Source organism: Artibeus jamaicensis, unplaced genomic scaffold (assembly GCF_021234435.1).
Source record: "Artibeus jamaicensis isolate MK-2021 breed Jamaican fruit bat unplaced genomic scaffold, CSHL_Jam_final contig_469, whole genome shotgun sequence".
Classification (NCBI taxonomy): domain Eukaryota; kingdom Metazoa; phylum Chordata; class Mammalia; order Chiroptera; family Phyllostomidae; genus Artibeus; species Artibeus jamaicensis.
The window spans coordinates 3,137,452-3,143,451 of record NW_026521847.1 but is presented as its reverse complement, the minus strand read 5'-3'; the positions used below and the strand labels follow the sequence as shown (position 1 = coordinate 3,143,451).

At 46.8% G+C, this 6,000-nt stretch overlaps 1 protein-coding gene across 5 annotated transcripts in view; it reads left to right on the top strand.

The window, feature by feature from the left end:
• The first annotated feature begins 1,654 nt into the window (after positions 1 to 1,654).
• MYO7B (myosin VIIB) overlaps positions 1,655 to 6,000 on the top strand; it is a 117,868-nt gene continuing 113,522 nt past the window's right edge. For 3 of the 5 annotated variants that reach the window (XM_053667387.1, XM_053667385.1, XM_053667389.1), the window contains exon 1: positions 1,655 to 1,738. The gene's annotated coding sequence lies outside the window, so the exon portion shown is untranslated. Of the gene's footprint in view, positions 1,739 to 2,904; positions 2,989 to 6,000 lie in introns of those variants that run through there. The other 2 variants (XM_053667388.1, XM_053667386.1) reach the window with 2 other exon arrangements.

Here is a 6,000-nt window from a genome sequence, read left to right as displayed (position 1 = left end):
TGTCCACTTGGGGAGGATGGTTACACAAATTATGGAATGTGTGTAGGATGGAGTATGGTGCTGTCTTCAAAGACTAGTGCTTAAAATTCATTACATAAGTTTATTGTATAATGTTGAATGTAAAGAGAGATGGAAGACAAGTTTGTAGGTATTTAAAATGTATTTCTATTACATTTTGCTTAAGACAGGCAAAAGTTGGACAGAGCGGTGTTTTAAATCATTTTCTTCTATACACATAATCTGTCCCACTCTTTTTTTTTTCTCAAGAACAATGGAAGAGGGTTGTAGAGAACACAGTCTGGTGCTGGGATTCCAGATAAGGGGCTCACCATTTCTGAAGCTTCCATGTGGGAGTTAAATGGTATCTTTCTAAACCAGAGAAAACATGTGCCATGTGAAGCCCCCCAAAAGCAAGTACTGGCCCAGAAATAAGACGAGATTTTAGAGGGTGGGAAATTAGTTGGCACCAGGGTGGAACTTGAGCACAGTGCTCCTGGTGGGGAGCAGGCAGGGGCTGGCTAAAAGGCTGAAAGCACACCTTTCTCCTAATGCCCCCTCATTAAGTCACCTCCCAATTGTTTCCCTTCCTTGTCATGGCTGGTCAGTTATAAGAAACAGAAACTCCTTCAAGCTGTCTCAACAAAATAAGCTTTTAGCAGAAGGAAACTGGGGACCCTACAAACCTCTTCCTCCCCCTACCCTGCAGGAAGTAAAGGAAACTCAGGAAACTATCAGCCAGCCACAGCCTCTCTCCAGGGCCACACAGGGCCTCCATGTCTGTGGCTTTTCTCTTCCCTTTCTCTCACCAGCACTTGGTTTCTGTCCCTAGTAGAGGCCTGACATCAGGGTTGCCACACTGCCGTGGTCTCAACTCTACATAAAAATGATAGTTACCATATCTATGCTTGCAGCTCCCAGGTTACTCCATATACTGGGAAAGTGAAGGAATCTGGCTGGCCAGCTACAGGACTACCTGGGCATCCCTTTACCCAAGCACAGGGTTGCAGTGAATTGGTATCTTTTTTTTTCCTAACCAATATCTTTAAAACCCTCACCCTCACGCTGACTTCCAGCTACTGCTGTGCCCTGGAGTCTGGCCTCTCCTGAGGCACGTAGCTGGATGTCCTTCCCTTCAGAAGGACCTGTATTTGGCTCACAGAAAAAATGTTCCCTTTGTTCAAGTTCCAGCCCAAGCCAGACTTTTTGTTCCCAGGGAAGCTACTGGGAATCTACGTGCCTGATAAGGCTTTCTGACTGTTTCTTGTATGTGTGCCTCAAGTTAGAACACAGGTGTTTGGGAGCAAACTTCCTGCTGTCAGCTTCTTTGGAGTCCTCATGAATCCTGGGAAGATGCTGAGCTCCCTGAATGATCAGCTGGCTAATTGTCACCAGGGGTTTCACTGATGGCCAGCAAAATGTATATGACTAAGAGCTCTGATGGCCTGTGAGGACTCTCTGCTGAGGAGGCCAGGGTTAAAGATCACAGTCCTGTGAGGCTCTGCTTGCTGGGGTTGCAGAAGCCTGTGGGAGTGGATAGGCCTGTATACTAAGGACAAAGTCCAGTAATAAATTACGTGAGTCCAGAGTGCTGGGCCATTTCCTCCTCAGGCCCTTCTGTCCTTTCCTGCTCTCCATACTCTCCTCCATATCCTGAACCCTGGCACCACCTCCTATCCTGCTCTTTCATAGTGCCTAGGCTGGAAGAGAAGGGAGTCAGCCAGCTACCAGTCCTGATAAGGTAAGGGAGCACCTGGGAGCTTCTCTGCTTATTTGGATGCACTGGGCCTACAGGCCTTTGTCCTGTCAGTTGGGAGGATGGGAGGAGTAGGTCACCTCTCAGAGGAGAGTGGCTTGGCAAGTGGGGTACTGGGAGGCTCAAACATAAGTAAATACTATAAGGCTCACCTGCCAACAAGGTGGGACAGGCCTATGAAGTAGAGAGGTAAAGGTTCACTTTAGGAGCCTGGAAACAAAAAACACCAGCCCAGAGTCTTGGTCCCTCAGGCTGAGAGCCAGCCTGAGAGACCAAGGAGGGGGGAGAAGTGTCCTGGCCCTCTGCTACAGGAAGGCAGATGTACTGGCCGAGGGGGGAGTCAGTTACAGAGGCTGCCCAAGCCCAGTAACCTCCTCAAAGTAGGAGGGCCTCGCCATGGCATCAGATGGCATGAGGATATCCCAGGGGAAACTGGCAGATATCAGCTATGTTGCATGTGCCATCACAGCATACACTCACAGCACAATGGTGCTATTGCTTCAATTTCATGGATATGGAGACTGAGGATGATAGAAGTTGAAGTGCCCACAGGAAGGAGCCGAGCTGGGGCTTGACTCTAAAACCCAAGTTTCTCCAAGTCACACGAGTGCTTGCGAGGACAATTGTGAATGATCAAGTTAGTCACCTCTGGATGGCCTGGACACTAGGGTAAGGTAGGACCCTGCCTATCTGGTCTCAAAGCCTCCTTTGGGAGACCTGTGGGTTGTCCAGGAAAGGAGTGACTGAGGAAAGGCCACCAGTGAGGGCTCCCTTAGCTGCCTCACCTGAGTTTTCAGCATGGTGAGCATCCATCCCAGTTCACAGAGGAGGACATTTGAGACACAAACATTGGTAGGAACTGGCCAAGGTCAGGCTTCTGGTGGGTGTAGGGTCCCATCCCAAATCTCCTAAATTGGGTTTGTTTATTCCCTACAAATAGGCTTCCCCCTCTGGTTCTACTCTGTAACTCTGGTCTTGAATTTTGTTCTCAGCCATAAAACTCCTGAATTTTATTCAGAATTTTAGTTTGAAAAACACCAAAATGCTGTGTGGGGCTCTTTATACCAGGAGCACACTCCTGAATGAACAACTCACCTCCACACACTTTCTACAGAAGGCTTTCCCCAACACCTAAACCCACTGAACAACTGCTGGCTGGCCCTGAGGGGCCTCATTCAGGAGAACCTCCACCCTGTGTGTCTCTCTTGGGCCCTGCTGCATCCTCGACACAGCAGGTACTGGGGGGCCCAGGTCTGGGGAAAGGTGAAGGGAGGGAATACCCATCCAAGTCACCTAAATGCATTTACAAACTTTGTGTTTCATGGCTAATCAAGGCTCTCACTTTCACATTCTCACTCAGTCCATATCTTATAACAAGCTGTTTAGGGAGAAAGAACAGTACATTTGTCACAAGAAAAACACTGAGTTGAAATAGGGTGAATGCTTGGTTCAATGCCACTGGACTATAATGCCTACTCCAAAGCAGGGGCTGAACCTCTTCTGTCCCCTTGTTTTCACTGCACTCACCCATGGCATGGCAGAGACTGGGTGTTTGACAAATGTGCATTGAATAAACATCTGGAGTAGTTTGTAGTGGAAGTAAAGCTGCAAGTGAGGCTAGGTTTCGAATCCAGTGCCATTTTAGACCCTCTTATCTACCTCTTCAATTAATCAAGCTACAGGCATTATGTTCCTTCATTGCAGGGTGGTCAGGAGAGACTATGAAAAGGAAAGGTAGGCATCAGGAAGTCAGAGGTAAAGATAAAAGGAGCCAAGACAGCTTGGGGAGGGGTAATGGCAGAGAAGGAGGCTGTGGGGGAAAGATATTTATGGTGGGGAGAGGGGGATAAGGTAGCAGCAGCACAAAGATGCAGAAGAAAGTACCTGTCCAGATTACGATCTCTTAGCTCTACATTGTCAGACATGACAAGGTTTTTGGCAGTGGGGGTTACCAGGCCCTGTGCCCACTAAGGAAGGACAGGATGGAAGACTATGGCTTTACATCTTCACTTTGGGTTTACCTGGGTAGAAGAGAAGGAAGCCCAGGTGAGGACCCAGGAACATTGTGTCACTGGGCCAGGGTCACCTCTTAGGGACATGTACCTCCTGGACTTCGAGTCCCATATCTTCACAGGAATGGCAACCTGTGGACATCAGTCTCCTGTTTGGCCAACTTGGTAGCACTTCCTTTCAGCAGAGGAATATGTCCTTCTGCAGGCCCTCTGGGGCCCTGGGCTGCAGAGAGGGGCTGACCTATCCCTGGCTGGATCAGGGTACATGGAAAGCCTCAGAATCTAGGCTCAGAGGCCCATTTCCCTGTTGTGCACTGCCAAACCTGGCAATAAGAAATCACAACTCATTGGGGTTGCTGCTATCAGCTCCTCTCATTCCTCCCTGTCACTGAGGTTGGTAGCTGATATTTGCAGATAGTCCTCACTGTGGGGAGGAGGGATTTCAAGCACCTTAGACAGCCTTATGGACAGTAAAATAAATAATAAAAGTAATCTATGCATATGGAAAAGCCAAACATGACAGAAAGGAGCATGACAGAAGGGAAAGTCTCCTCCCTCCTCCCTCCCTCGACTTCCCACCCCAATCTCTCTCTCCAGAAGAAACCAGTTAACAGTTTAATATAATTACTTTCAGGAAAGATATATCAGGCAAAAACTGGCAAAATGGCAGGTTTTTTAAACAAAAATGGCACAATACTATCAAACATACTTTGTTTTTATTACATACTTATATATCAACACATATATTAGATCGAGCCATATGAAACTACCAATATTTGACTGTCTTGACTGCCTGGACTGGTGTGGTCCAGCTAAGATCCCTATCACCTGCTGGATTGTGCTGACTTCCACCAAGTGGTGGCCTTTCCCACCTCAGCCAGCCATTCAGTCTTCATTCTCCTTGGAGTAATGAATTCCATGTGAGGGCCCATCAGCTCCAGGGATGTGGGGAATAGGCAATTAGCTGGTGGCATAAGACAGCTTCTAAAACTCTTGATCCCTCACGCAGTCCCAAGTGCCCTTTCTGCCCACAGAATACTTGTCCCCCTTGCTAGGACAATGCTTTGTCAGCCTTCCAGGGTAGGGGGCCCTTCTGGATTGGCATTCCATAGACAAGAGTCTCAATGTTGGTTTTGCTGCTTAGATCCAAATCTCTTCATTTATGAGGTGGGATGTCTTCATAGGGTTCTCGTGTACATTAAACGAGAGGCTCTGGACAAAATGCTTTGCACACCACCTGGCACACTCTGACCCCATCCTTGTCTCAACAACACTTTGATTTTCTCCCCAGCCCCACCTCCTCAATCATCTTTCAGCATTGTCTTTTTCTTTTCTTGAGATACATTTTTGTAAACATTTTATTTATTCATTTTTAGAGAGAGGATAAGGGAGGGAGAAAGACAGGGAGAGAAACATCAATGTGTGGTTGCCTCTCACGTGCCACCCTAGTGGGAACCTGGCTTGCATCCCAGTCATGTTCCCTGACTAGGAATCAAACTGGTGACCCTGTGGTCCTCAGGTGGGCACTCGATCCACTGGGCCACAAAAGCCAGGGCTAAAATATATTTTATTTATTATGCTATTACAGTTGTCCCAATTTTTTCCCTTTGTCATGCTCCACACAGTACCCCCATTCCCTCCAAAAATCACCCCCATTAATTCATGTCCATGTGTCATGCATATAAGTTCTTTGGCTACTCCATTACCCACACTGTTCTTAACATCCCCTTGTCTATTTTGTACCTACCACTTTGTGCTTCTTACTCCTTGCACCTTTCCCCCCTGTACCCCACTTCCCTCTCCCAGCTGATATCCCTCCAAATGATCTCCATGTCTATGATTCTGTTCCTGTTCTGCTTGATTTCTTAATTTGTTTTTACAATCAGCTGTTGATACTTGTGAATTTATTGACACTTTAATGTTCATATTTTTGTTCTTTTTCTTAAATAAGTCACTCTAACATTTCATGTAACGATGGCTTGGTTATGATAAACTCCTTTAGCTTTACCTTCTCTGGGAAACACTTTATCTGCCCTTCAATTCTAAATGATACCTTTTCTGGGTAGAGTAATCTTAGTTGTAGGTCCTTGCTTTTTCTCACTTTGAATACTTCTTGCCAGTCCCTTCTGGCCTGCAAAATTTCTTTTGAGAAATCAGCTGACAGTCTTCTGGGAGCTCCTTTGTATGTAAATATCTGCTTTTCTCTTGCTGTTCAAAGTTCTCTATATTAAACCT